General features: G+C 38.3%; 1 protein-coding gene across 3 annotated transcripts in view; it reads right to left on the bottom strand.

Annotated features, from left to right (window-relative positions):
* The window catches only part of GAREM1 (GRB2 associated regulator of MAPK1 subtype 1), a 202,644-nt gene that overhangs the window by 23,263 nt on the left and 164,203 nt on the right, over positions 1 to 15,178 (bottom strand). The window contains exon 1 of one of the 3 annotated variants that reach the window (XM_047697672.1): positions 5,790 to 5,931. The exons of the other annotated variants lie outside the window; for them this stretch is intronic. The gene's annotated coding sequence lies outside the window, so the exon portion shown is untranslated. Of the gene's footprint in view, positions 1 to 5,789; positions 5,932 to 15,178 lie in introns of those variants that run through there. 3 annotated transcript variants of the gene reach the window in all.

Genomic DNA, 15,178 nt, shown 5'->3' with positions numbered 1-15,178 from the left:
AAGGGAGGGAGTGATACCTCTTTGAGTGTACTTAGCTATAGAGTTTCGATGCTTAGGAGGTAAGTCAATGTTCTAACATATTCAAAAAATAAAATTACATCAGCAAAAAGTTAAAAGAAACCGAAAGCTAAACACAAATGGAAGCAGATGAATCCAATCTTATTTCAAATGAATAAACTAGCCACATGGGGAGAGACAGAGAAATCATCCAAGTAACTTCAAAATGCTTTGACTACAAATTGCCAGTAGGGAAAAAAGACCAACAAATATTGTGTTCTTTTTGGGAGATTTGTTCTGCATATGAGAATGGGTATAGGGATTCTGAAACAACTTTTATGCATATTGTAGAAATAAACAAATGAGTGAACATGTTCTGAGAATCAGAGTTTTCACTGTGGAGGGAAGACAGAAACTGGAGGTATTGTGTTATAACTTTAGAAAACTATACATGGGCACACACATCTTTAGCTTTGTTCCTTCTAAGGGACTAGTCCACAATAGCCAAACAGTGGAAAGAGCCAAGATGCCCTTCAACAGACGAATGGATGAAGAAGATGTGGTCCATATACACAATGGACTATTACTCAGCCATCAACTTTTGTATCAACATGGATGGGACTGGAGATTATGCTGAGTGAAATAAATCAAGCAGAGAAAGTCAACTATCATATGGTTTCACTTACTTGTGGAGCATAAGGAATAGCATGGAGGATATTAGGAGAAAGAAGGGGAAAATGAAGAGGGGGAACAGAGGGGGAAATGAACCATGAAAGACTGTGGACTCCAAGAAACAAACTGAGGGTTTTAGAAGGGAAGGGGCTAGGAGGATGGGTTAGCCTGGTGATGGGTATTAAGGAGGGCATAAACTGCATGGAGCGTTGGGTATTATATGCAAACAATGAATCATGGAACACTGCATCAAAAACTAATGACGTACCGTATGGTGACTAACATAATAAAAAATAAAAGAAAAAAAAGAAAAAAAATGACTCCTGCTATCACCAAATATGCCTAGCGCCCCAATATCATGGCTTCTTGAAGAAATGCCTGATTCCAGGGCTAGGGCAAGAAAGGTACAAGATGAGTGTGGAACACTGTATTGTGCCAAAAAGTAAAGAAATGCTCTTAAGATGACAGCAGTGTGTCAAAAGGACACAGGAGCCAGGTTGAATTGGCCTCCACGGGCCAAATCCTGGACAATTTGAGCATCACAATACACTAAGAGTGCAATGAAAAAGTCTACTGAACAAAGTAGGAATGTCAAAGTCCATATGTTAACAAAAATAGGAATGAGTGGAAAAAATGAATGGAGGAAGAGCCGACATGTGGACTGGTGGGAACCAAGATTGGTACATAAAACAAACATCAGTGGATGCTCATTTAGAGAGTAAGTTTGACTGAGGAGTAGATTATGTGCATGGTCTGAGTCTTAAAGTGTCTTTGCTCAGAATGCTTACGGATTGTGAAGGGAGAAAAAGTAAATATAGAGTGGAGAGACTGAACAACAACCTTAGCCAGATGATCAAATGCAATATAACCAGAGAGGCATCCTCATGTGTGTGCCCCTGAATGTGATTCCCTGAGAAGGTCAGGACCTCAGTTACAGAACATTCTACCTAAAAATGCATCGCTAGAACCCCAGTATGAAGAAGTATCAGACAAACCCTAAGTGAGAAACACTGTATAAAATACTTGGTATGTATGCATGAAAAACGTGCATGGGATAAAAGACAAGAAAGATTGAAGAATTACTCCAGAGTAAAGTGAATGAAAGACAGAATGCGACATCAAGCAATATGCACTCCTGGAATGGATTCTGAACTAAAGGGAAGCAACGCCATCAAGTGTTTTGATGGACTGTAAAGAAGAGTATCACATCACTGCTAACGCTCCTGGATGCACTGTTTTTACACAAGAAAATATCCTCATTCTTGGGAAACAGACACTGATGTATTAAGGTATAAAGGGCATAATGCATGTAATTCACTCTGAAATGATTCAGAAAACTGTAAGTTGTGTGTCTATGTATGTGTATGTGGGGGGTTGAGGATGAGAACACAAATGTGGCAAAATGTTAAAAGTTGGTGATCTTGTAACAACTTTTTAGGACTGCAACTATTTCAAAATAAATTAAAACATGGCAGCAGGAAAATCTTAGATATCTTTGCCTATTTTTCCAGACGAACTTCACAATCATTGTGTCTATGGTTTCCATTGATAATTTTATTGAAAGTACTTTTACCTGCTGTTTTGGCAAGGAGTGACATCATCAAAATATTTCTAAATAGGCACATGGTAATTCTCATCATCTACTGAGATCTTTTATTTCCCTTATTAGTAATTAAGTTTGCCTTTGTTATTAATCCCTGAACATTGCTGTTCATTCATACATATGGATTGTTGCTATTCTCTATGACCAGTAACCTCACTGTAAGAGTTTTTTCCAGTGATAATCTTAGGATTCTTAAGTGATTAAATCTTATGTAACCAATGCAAAATTCATCTTCATCTTTTTAGTCTTCATCCCTTCTCCCCAACAACAGCGTGGTGGTGAGAATGGTGTTCCATATTTAATGTGAATTATTTGTTATTAAAACTGATCACATGAGAAACTCATTGATTTGAGATGGATTTTATCATGTTAGTAATGTAGGTTTCCAATTCTAGTTTTCTAAAAGTTTCTACGAAGAAATTTTAAAAATGTGTTTATTTCTTAAAGATTTCACTTATTTATTTTAGAGAGAAAGTGCATGCGTGTGCGAGCAGGGGGGAGAAGGAGAGAGAGAGAGGGAGAGAGGGGGAGGTAATCTCAAGCAGACTCCATGGCTGAACAAAGAGCCCAACATGTGGCTTGATCCCACGACCCTGAGATCATGACCTGAGCTGAAACCAAGAGTCGGACACTCAATGAGGTGAGCCATCCAGAGGCCCTAAAATAATGTTTTAATCAAATGCCATTTCTGCACCCAATAAGATAGTCATATGTTTATTTTTAACTTTGATGTCCTGGTTTTATATTAAAATAGTAGATTCCCAAATAGTAAAACAATGCTACATGCCTGAAATAATCTGTGTATGACCATGGTGCACTTAAGGGTGTATTGCATGGGGGTACCTAGGTGGCTCAGTGGGTTAGAGCCTCTGACTTCAGCTCAGGTCATGATCCCAGAATCCTGGGATCGAGCCCCACATCGGGCTCTCTGCTCAGCATGGAGCCTGCTTCCTCCTCTCTCTCAGACTACTTGTGATCTCTGTCTGTCAAATAAATAAATAAAATCTTTAAAAAAAAAGTGTATTGCATGACTCTTTGATACTATTTGATCTATGACTTATGTATCTTAGTCACAGGTGAAGTTAGTCTACCATTTTATTATGTTATCTTTATCAGTTTTAGTACCAGGCTTACTTTAAGGCTGAGATTGTTTTTCTTTTATGTTAATGAAAAAGCATCTGGGTAAAGTGATTGGCCATGTTCATGTTGTTTACTGAGCAGTAATCACCAGTATGTGTTTAGAAGACTTGAAGGTGGCAGTCTTTGTAAATAATTTCTCACGCACCATTCTAGGTCATCTCTATATGATTTTAAACTTTGGAACAAGCAATTTGTCAATCCACATTAGTGCTATAAAAAACAAACAGTTCTGTTGTCTCTACAGTGACAACTGTAGCAAGGCAGTATCAGTACCTAAATGGCAGCACAATATTATTTTAATGGCAGTTCATGCCCATGAGGTTTAAAGTCCACTTTAGGTGATTCAGAGTAAGTGTTATGAGTATTATTTTTAATAAGACCACACTTAACTGTGTTTACTTTCAGACTCAGTATTCGCTTGGGCTCCTACATTGGAGTTACATTTAGGAATCTAAATAAATAAATTAATAATAAATAAACACAATTTAACTTTTTATTTGCAACAATTCCAGATTTGCAGAAAAGTTGCAAAGCTGTATACCTTTGTCTAGCTTCTCCTGTTAACATTCTATATAACCATGGCACATTATCAAAACCAAGAAATTAACACTAATACAAGATGACTAACTTAACCACAAAGCTTTATTTGGGTTTCATTATTTTTTTCCACTAATGTCCTTTTTCTCTTTCAGGATCAAACCAGGATACGACACCACATCCAGTCCTTGATTTTGTGAGTTTCTTGGTCTTTCCTTGTTTTTTATGACCTTGACAGTTTTAAAGAATATAGTTTAGGGTTTGTTTGTTTGTTTTTAAGCTAATGAATCATTGATAAATTATAGTACTTGGCCCATATGAGGGCTGACTTTCTTTTCCTATAGGACCTGTAACTTCAAGGTTTCAGTTACTTCATTTTGTTGACTTTGGTCACCAAGAATCCTAAAAAGACTCATTTGCTATTAATTCTAATTTTAGTTTATCCCTAAGGCTTTTGTTTTCAGCTAGCATCTAGCTATGTATATAACAATATAGATCAGAGCTCAGCAAACTATTACGCACAGTCCAAATCTGACCCAACACCTGCCTTTGTAAATAAAGTTTTATTAGGACACTGCTGTGTCCATTCATTTATACATAATTTATGGCAGTGTTGAGTAGCTGTGATGGTAACTATATGGCCCACAAACTAACATATTTATTCTTTGTCCCTTTATAGAAAGTTTGCTGACCCCAGGTATAAATGAATGAAAAGAACTATGGCCTTTGGAAATTAATTGGGCCAATACTATTAACTTAATTACCAGCGAAGTTTGAATCTATCTTCACTATTAGTAACCTCAGAAAAAGTATTTCACTTTTTTGAGCCTCAGCATCCTCTCCATAAAATGAGAACATGACTGTGTACTTCACAAGCTTAATCAATGTACATAAATAACCTCCCACAGTGTTAAGCTCTCAATAATGGAGGCCATTACTCTTGTTATTACTTTTGTGAACGATAAAAACATTTAAGTTTTTTTTCCCCCAAGTAAGCTCTACGCCCAATGTGGGGCTTGAACCCAAGACCCTGAGATCGACAGTCACATGCTGTACCAACTGAGCCAGACAGGTTTACATTTAAACCTTTAACATTTAAAATTCTTTTTTTTTTTTTTTTTAAGTAGGCTCCATGCTGGGCTTGAATTTACAACCCTGAAATCAAGACCTGAGCTGAGATCAAGAGTTGGATACTTAACTAAGCCACCGAGGTGCCCCAACATTTGAATTCTTAATAATTTTGTTTCTCATTGCCTTTCACATCTCCGTATTTTCATGCTGGTTTCTATTTCTACCCACTACTGTTTTCAAGCTCAAACCACTACTTTAAGCATTATCCTTTCTTCTATACTGAAGAATTGCTCAAGTTTTTATTCAGTGTGTTATCCCAGAATAAAACTTAATGTCAGAAGAGGGCCTGAAATATCCTTACAGTTATATCCCAAAGGAAGTGAACATATTGAAATGATTCAAAAAAAATATACCATTTTAAGATAGACTAGCCTCCAAAACACTCAGCTGCACTGCTGTACTTCCCTTCTGGTGAAACTTTGTAAAAAACTTGGCAATTCATCCATTTGGATCAGGATGGAGACAGAGATGTTGAGAGAAAGGGTTCTCAGGAGACTTGAGAAACACACACACACACTCACTCATACAACAAACTATTTCCAGTTAACACACAAGGAGCCAACAGCGCTTCTCAAATGTGAAGCAACAACAGAGCATATGTTTCTTCCTGGCTCTTTAAATCAATCCTTAATGTATTTTTTCCTAATTTACCTTTATAAGCACACCTTATAAAATGAAGAAATCATATGGGCTCGTGAGTACCACATACCAGACGAGCTGAAAGCGAACGTCTAGGCTGCTCAGGAGACACCCATCAGCCACTACGTGCACAGATGAAAAAGATCAAAATTGTCCTTGCTATATGTCACTCTCTGGGCACATTCAACGGTTTTGTCTGTGTTGTTGTGTATGTGTCTACTTGTAACGGAAGTTACTCCTACTCCCATACATAAAAATGCCTAACATATGTGAGGACAATCTGTAATTCCACGCTCCCAAACCTGATGTCATCATTAATGCTAGCAATTAGCTCTGCATAAATTACTAGACTAACGTTCCGACAGATCCTGTGGTCACTGTCAGCGACAGACGAAGAATCCGATAAATAAATGCTCTTCCTTTGGCAGTTGAGCCCAGCAGTCTCCTCTGGTTTCCACAGATGTGATTTATTTGCATAATTTCTTTCCTTTTCTATTTTTTTAATAGCAAAAGAAACAATGCGTTCTGTCTAAGTGCTTCGGTATGCGTGCCTGGTTAACATTTCCAGTTTCAGTGTTTCCTGAGAGGAAGTAATTCAAAGTGTGTTATCTAAACAACTCTAATAGGTCTAATCCAGGAAACTATCAGGGTTTTACTGTTCGTAATACCATTCAGAATTAATAATACCCCACGGTCAAGCAACATTTTAAAACACTGATAGAAAATTTTACACACACCCACACCCGCAGATGTTTCTGGCAACAGATAATCTGTTTTCTAAGAACAGTTGTTCTAAAGATCAAACATGCAACAGAGTTTAAAATTGCAATCCTTGGGAAAAAAAAAATCAGGACTAATCTGACGGCTAGATTAAACAGCTAATATTTGATTAATATTAGAGCATTTCCCCCAAAAGTTCAATTTTTCTAATTCTTTCCTTTGGGAAAATGGCAGAACCTGAGACACAAAGGGACATGAAGAGTTACTTGTCAATCCTGAGTATCTCTCTCTTTTTTTCTTTTTCAACAGGAAACAGGGCAAAGATGACAAGTACAATGGCAGTGATTTAATCTGTGACGGTACAGCAGAGGGTTTCAAGGTTGGTCTTTCAGACAAGGTCTCCAAACCTCAGATGACACCCCCCGCGCCACCAAAAAACAAAAAACACTAACCAAAACAAAACTCACTGGCCCACGGGGCTACCTTCAAACACTGAAATAATTAACCTTCAGAACTGTATCCAATTTGTCATTCTGAGCGAATTCTGAAAATAAGTGACATGACTCATGGTAAAGAACACATGCAATTTTAAACAACTGGAAAGTAAAAATACAAGTTGGCTATCTCCAAATCCATTCAATCTTCATTTAAGAAATTTGTTCTTACATCTGACAAAATTCAGGTTACACAGTAATCAATAATTTCTGATCTCTCTGGAATACAGCCAAGAACAAGGCAGTGGAGCTACAGGCCCCTAAGCAGGCAAAAAGATGTGATGTTGATGTTAGGGCTTATAGGAAAGCCTTTAAGGGCCATAACTTAGCACACTTCCTCCCCTACAATCAAAATTCCATCCAACCTGGTTACCAGCCCACAGCATAACAAAAGTGAATATTAAAACTGGAAACGGGGATGGTTAATAAAGGCAGCTATTCTAACTAATGTAAGAGGCGACAAACAATTTGAATGAGACCATAAAACACCCAATTCTCAACGTAAGTTCTCTCCATATAAAGACTAAAGTCACAATACATCTCAGGAGATGGAGAGAAGTTTAACTTTTGTTCAAGTACTTCTTGTTAAGATGGAAGAAAAGTATTACACATTTCAGGAAACTGAAATGAAATTATAGTTCTTTGGACAGAACTTTTGATAAAATTCACAGCTCCCCCAAAGGCTGGCTAACTAAAATTACTCGTGCTCTAAAGGTGCCAAAAAGGAGGTAGAAAATAACAGAGCAAATGATTCCTATTCATTTTGAAACCTCATAAGAAAAACCCACCTCTCTATTATAATCTTAAAACATGTGGAGGAGATGCTTTTTCTGAACTGTCATGACAAACATTAGGAATGGTATTTTAAACCAGGAATGGTGGTTATGCCTGAACTACACTCTTAAAACCACACACACACACACACACACACACACACACACACAATTCCTCAAAGAACACTAATGCTTCAGCACCACTGTTTTGTATTACTTTACAGGACGACCACAGGACGGCTGACAGACACAGAACAAAGTCTACATAGCAAGTTGCTTTTGCCTAAAAGACAAAATGATCAAAAAGATGTCAGAGAATAAAGTAATTATGACTAGAGTAGAATCACAAACAGCCCAAAACCTCTCCATTAATGTATTCTCAAGGACTTGTGTGTAGCTGTTCTGTTAAAAGGAGTAAAGAAAGTAACAGGACATGTGTTTGATTTGTTAACTACTTTATACATGGAAATAAGATATAGTCTAACGAGTTGGCAGAAGAGGAAGAGCTGTATTTCTTCATCTTTTTCAGATGGCAACTTTAAAAGGGGTAACTAACATGTTAAGATAAAAGGCACATGAACTGCCTCTAATCTGTGACTTGGGGGAGGGGAAAAAACAGCTGATTCTCAGTAACTTGGAAACCCTGGAAAAAAATCCCGAGTTCAGCATCAAGTTGCACAAACCATTCACCTTCAACTTAGAACTCTTGCTTTATTTATTGTGTGGTGCTGTGCTGCCACCTTTAGCACTGCTTCAAGCAACAAGGCAAGGGGCCAACCGTATGTAGCCCAGTTTCTATGACAATACTGGTTCATACTTAAAAAATTCTGGGTTCATACTTTACAGGGGTATTTTTGTTGTTTTTAAAAGGATTCATTTTTGGGGCGCCTGGGTGGCTCAGTGGGTTAAAGCCTCTGCTTTCGGCTCGGGTCATGATCCCAGGGTCCTGGGATCGAGCCCCACATCGGGCTCTCTGCTCAGCAGGGAGCCTGCTTCCTCCTCTCTCTCTGCCTGCCTCTCTGCCTACTTGTGATCTCTGTCTGTCAAATAAATAAAATCTTTAAAAAAAAAAAAGGGTTCATTTTGACATATGCTGCACTGATGTTGATAGTAAGTTTACTGGTAGGATTTTCTTTTTTAAGTACTGGCATCAGGAAAGATCTAAAAATCTATACGTAGAACATTCATAAAATCTGCCAAGTTGTGTGTGTGAGACCGTAGCTGTTTCCAAAGTACAAAAGACAGAAGAATTTGGCTGCGTAATAATTACAGGACATATTTATTTAGATTTTTAGATAAGAAAATGAATTAACTGTACAAGTTACAGTGACACTGTGAAAGGATATTCCGATCACAAACATGAGCCTTAGCTCAATCCACAAACAGCATTCAAGGGAGCACAAAGATGACCGATTGAATCAGGACACCCAGCTTTTGCTGCTAAATAGTTCTGTGGCTTCGTGTGAATCAATGTAGTCAGCTAACATCTGTTTCTTAGTTTTCCTATTTGTCAAAAGGAGGAGTAGGGCCCAGCGGTGTCTAAGGGCCTTTCCAGATCTAAAATGAGATGATTATAAAAACTCTTGTCTATAAACTTCCTTAGTTGTGCTGGATTATTTATAATATTTCATTTTACTCTCGGTCATGTTTCTCAGTATCGAGCAGCTCAGTTATCATTCAAGTTCTCTGAATCTTACAGGATTTTTTTTTTTTTCCTATTAAAAAAAGACAACACTGCAATCCTTCTCCCACTGGGATAGCTCTGCGGCTAGACACTACCACCCCTGCCAAAACAGGTGCCAAACCCAGTAATCACGAGCTGATATGCAGGTGACAGGAATGTCGGCTCAGCTCTTGCCCCAGACCACAATGTAATGGTTCTGGAGAGGTCTGTGCCCGCAGATGCGGTGACTACACTCCCGGTCTGCCTGAAATCTCACTATTCCCCTGTGAGGCATTTCCCTAGTTGAGACAATGCAAACTTGTTATTTTGCCACTGGGGAAAATCTATGCTGGAACAGCTGAAACCTTGGACCTCACTAGCAGGAATGAAAATAGCAACATTATAGCATCAAGATCAGGGTATTTGGACTCTCTCTCACTCAAGAGCACTAATTTTAATGTAGAAAGCTTTTGGACGAGAGCCGTAAAGTCAGAAGGCCTCTTACGTGCTTACCAAGGATGGCAGGTTACCCAATGCGAAATTAAAGGCTATCTTTTCTTCCCTCTGCTTATGTCTCAGGAAGGACAGAAGTGAAATCAGGGCGTAATTTGTTAGTCATTATTTTGGTGGCAGAAAGTAGATGTGTGGGAAAATTTCTCACTATTATTGGGCTTAGTTCAAAAGGCTGGAAGATGTTTGAAATAATTCACTGGGTACCAGTATAATAAGTTTCCAAAAAAGTATCTGAGGTGAAGGGGTATTTTGAAACAGCAACAACAACAGTTACTAGGTACCGAGTGTTTAATATCAAGTCCAGGGTACAAAGAACTAAATAAAGTGTAAGTGAAATAATCTGTGGTGGGAATTTTTTTTTTATGTGAAACTTAATTTAGTATGATTTTATGTTCTGAATCAGAGGTTGGCAAACTTTTTCTTACAGGGCCAGACGGTAATAATTTTAGGCTTGTGTGCCATATGATCTCTGTTGCAACGACTAATCCTACTATTGTATTGTGAAGCAGCCACCGACACGGCACACCCCTATGCATGGGGTGGCTGTGTCCCAATAAAACTTTATTTGCAAAACAGTGCCTTACCCAAGGGTATAGTTTGCCAACTCCTATACTAGGCACTTGCAAAGTGCAGTAGTGCATTATTTCATTTAATTTTCATAAAAAGTCTCTGAGGAGGATACAATCATCCCTGCTTTGCAGGTGATGACTCCTAGACTCAAGGGGCCATGTGACCTTTCTGTGGTCACAGCCCAATGCCTGGACTTGGGGTGTGGACTCAGCTCGTAATTCAGAGTCTGAGCTACACTACACAGTCCAATATGCTCTTTAGATCACAGGAGCTTGTTTAAAGAAGGCGCATGCCTGAAAACTATTTGTGTGACTATAGTTTTCTTATTAAAAGGGAGAGGGGGCGCCTGGGTGGCTCAGTGGGTTAAAGCCTCTGCCTTCGGCTCAGGTCATGATCCCAGGGTTCTGGGATCGAGCCCCACATCGGGCTCTCTGCTCAGCAGGGAGCCTGCTTCCTCCTCTCTCTCTGCCTGCCTCTCTGCCTACTTGCGATCTCTATCTGTCAAATAAATAAATAAAATCTTTAAAAAAAAAAAAGGTAGAGGAATGAGTCTTTAGTTGGGGTTAGCCAACTGACACAGGACAGCTTCTGACTCTGGAAGTAAATGTGATGATAGTGATGGCTGATGAAAAATTAAAACAAATCATTAAGAAAGAAAATGACTGTTATAGTTAAAAACAAATGTGCATGGGTGGTTGGGTGTTTTCAACCACCACATCATCCACTTTTGATTTCAGCTCAGGCTGCGATTGCAGGGTTGTGAGATCAGGTCCCATGTGGGGCTCCATGCCCAGCGGAGAGTCTGCTTGAAATTCTCTCTTTTTCCCTCTGCCCTTCCCCTCTCCCTGCTCACATGCTCTCTCTCTCTCCCCCAAATAAATAAATAAATCTTTAAAAAGAAAAAAAATACAGTAAGCAGGTTAAAAAAAAAAAAAGAACTATCACCATGGAAACCAAAAACTGGATGGATAAAGGAGACAATGTGAAAGAGGCAGGTGATTGTCTTAAAAATATCGAATGCCACTGGCTTAGGAGGGACTGGAGCTAATGCACACAAATGATGAGCAAGAGGCTACCTGTCCACACATTCTTTCATTTCCTTGACCATCTCATCTCCCATTTTCTGTTCCTACCACCTTAGCTGCCCACTCAAATGGACATACTTAGACTTGTTTTCATCTATTTTTTATTTTTTTAAGTTTATTTATTTAAGTAATCTCTACACCCAACATGGGGCTCAAACTCACAACCCCGAGATCGAGAGTTGCACTTGCCCCCGACAGAGCCAGCCAGGTGCCCGGGACATACTTAGATTTGCGGAGGGGGGGAGCTACTCCTGTCATTTCCTGTATTACTGCCTAAAGTTCAATTTCAAGCATTTTATGTGCTACCACCACTCCAATTTGCACATCACTTTCTTCACCACTTTAGAAGTTCCTTAACCCCATTAAGATCTCTAGTTTTCACGGGGGTTACAATTCTTGTATTCACACTTCTTTATTCAGTGAGGAGTCTACAGCTCATCACTACCTGTCACTCTAGGGCACACTCTGTCCACACCTTTGCTCACTTCTGTTACACTTACCCAATGGAGTCCCAGCTCCAATTAAACCTAAGGCTCTGTTTACTCTGTATCTCCATCCAGGAAGCCAAAGATGGCTGGAAGAAAAAAAACTGGTGTTGAGTAATCTCACTTGAAATGCATACCCTGACAAAACTCAGCGAACATCCTATTATACTTCCCTGGTAAACTTAACTTTCTAGGTCTCTGAGCTGATTATTATTTTCTTCCTGTCAAGGCTAACAAGGCTTCCATTCTGCTGAACTTTATGGCCAGTTTCCAGTCCTCCTCTATTTTAATCAGTAAGTAGCTTTGACACTGTTGTCCATTCCTCTTTGAAACACTTTTTAAAGCCATTTGGCTTCTGCAACATCTATCCACATGCTCCATCATCTTTCTATCTCACTGTTACTGCCTGTAATCTCTCTTGGACCCCAATGCTGGGGTGTTCCAGGGCTCAGTCCCTGGTCTCCTCTCTTCTTTATCTAGTGTCCGGGTCAGAGTTTCTCAGCTTTGGCACTACTGACATTTTCGGCCAGATCATTCTTTGATGCGGGGCTGTCCTGTGTACTACAGGGTTTTCAGCAGCATCTTTGTCCTCTACCCGCTAGAAGCCGGTAGCACTGACCCTTCTCCAAGCTGTAGCAATCAAAATGGTAACCTGACATTGTCAAATGTTCCTGGGAGGAAAAAAAAAATCACCCCTGACTGAGAACCACAGACATATATGAACTCAACTAGCTCTGTGACTTCAAATGCCATCTAGGAGCTGATGAGCCCCAAACATATAAGCCCATCCCTTGCCCCAAGCTCCAAACTTGTACACCCAACTGTCTCCTTGATCTCTTTATTTGGAGGTAGTATTTGTACCTGTATATTTATTGTCTGCCACTTCAATGGACACAACCTCCAGGGTTTGCATATTCACTATTTATTCCCAGGGCTAGACATACAGGAGATGCTTAAAATGTATTTGCTGGTTGAAGAATTAAACATTTAACATATATTAATTCACTTCATGCAAGTTAATCAATGATGGGCCAATCAGGCAGATAATTTCAAACACATCAAGGCCTCTTAAAGACATTTAACTTCAAGATAAAAGGAATGGCTTATTTTTAATTTTTTAAAATGTAATTTTTTCACCTAACATGGGGCTCGAACTCATGACCCCATCAAGAGTCACACACTCCACCAACTCAGCCAGCCAGGTGCCCGAGGAATGACTTAATTTTAAATAAATTGGTGAATAGTATTAATCCTATCCATTAAATTTTAGATACAATTCTGCTACACTCTTGAAAGTAACAATCACTATAGAGTTCCCAATCTTTCAACACCTCTGTTCTACTCCACGCCATTACTACATTTCATTTCTATTTGTTATTATAAGTATGTATGACTTCATATATATATTTCCTTATTTCAAATAATAATTGTGCCTTTTGACTCCTAAGATGCCTGTTAGCTGCCAATTCTTAGCTGCAAGTCATTTAGATTTTTATCCTCTTGGTCTAATTTATGCTCTATTTGAAACGGAGAGTAGAGGGTGGAGTTTTGCAAGGAGGTCTGAATTCTGCTATCACTTAAAAAACTGCTTTCTGGATAATATCTGTATTTATATAATATTTAATACTATTTATAATAGCTATATTTATGAGAATGGGGTACTGTTGTGTTTTTTTTAAGTAAGCTCTATGCCCAATATGGGCCTTGAACCGTCCCATGCTCTACCAACTGAGCCAGCCAGGCATCCCTGCTGTACTGTTTCCTATTCTTTTTCTCCCTCTCCAGGCAAAGCAGTAACCAAGTACACCACTTAGCTCTCCCATTAAGCACTGCACACATGCACATTATGATCAATTCTTATAAACCATGACCAACACTGTGTTTGGTGGGTCAGGTAGTACCCAGACATCTTTGCCATAAACCTCCCTGGTTTTTTATTTACTTGTATTTACTTTTATTTACTTGTTTTTATTATTATTTTATTATTTTTATTATTTTATTATATTTTATTTACTTGTTTTATTTTATTTTTATTTACTTGTATTTACTTTTATTTACTTATTTATATAAATAACCTCCCTGGTTATTTATTTACTTGGGTGTTTATTCACTAGGCACAGATTTTTGTGTATTTCTTTGTGTAAATTTCCTGAGGTTCCTTGATCAATTCTTCTTTGAATATAATCGAACGATGTCTTAAATGATTAATGCCGGATAGATGTGATAGCATCTTAAAACTTTATAAGTAATAGACAAGAAGAAGTAAATATTTATGTATGCATAGCACAGGAACTCAACCCAAGTCCAGACTGCTCTATGGATGCTGTAAACTTTGTAACCCATACATACCCATTTGTCTGTGCCTTTGAACTTTTTTTGGCTTTTTTAGAAAAATTGTGGTAATATATACATAACATAAAATTTATCATCTTAACCATTTTAAAGTGTACAGGTCGGTAGTGTTAAATAAATACATCACATTGCTGTGCTGAATTTTTTTAAATGGCATCTCTATTATGTATGTTTGAATAAATAAAGTCAATCGTGGTATAAACAATGAATCTTGGAACACTGAAAAAAAATTAAATTAAAGAAAAAAAGCCCATCAAACCTTATTGATTTCAGTATTATTGTTCCAATCACTGCTGATGTTCATGTAAATTCACACACACACAAAACAGCTGCTAGAGGCATTTAAAAAAATCTTTCACAAGTACAATATGCCACAAAAGACTTAAATTTTAATACTTGACAAAATCTTAAAAAATCAAAAAATTGGGGCGCCTGGGTGGCTCAGTGGGTTAAGCCGCTGCCTTCGGCTCAGGTCATGATCTCGGGGTCCTGGGATCAAGTCCCGCATCGGGCTCTCTGCTCAGCAAGAAGCCTGCTTCCCTCTCTCTCTCTGCCTGCCTCTCCGTCTACTTGTGATCTCTCTCTGTCAAATAAATAAATAAAATCTTAAAAAAAAAAAAAAATCAAAAAATTTTTATGATTACTTTCTCATGATTCACCAGCAAATGCAAGGTTTTCAAGAAATCAGTTTTTAAGAAGTATGGACTTTCCTTTCCAAACAATTTTTTTTCCCATTTAGGAAATTTAAAAGAGAAGCTTTAAGGGAAGATTTCAATCATATCAAGACAAGAATCAAACAGGATT

Source organism: Lutra lutra, chromosome 12 (genome assembly GCF_902655055.1).
Source record: "Lutra lutra chromosome 12, mLutLut1.2, whole genome shotgun sequence".
In the NCBI taxonomy this organism is placed as follows: Eukaryota; Metazoa; Chordata; class Mammalia; order Carnivora; family Mustelidae; genus Lutra; species Lutra lutra.
This window is presented reverse-complemented; position numbering and strand designations above follow the sequence as displayed.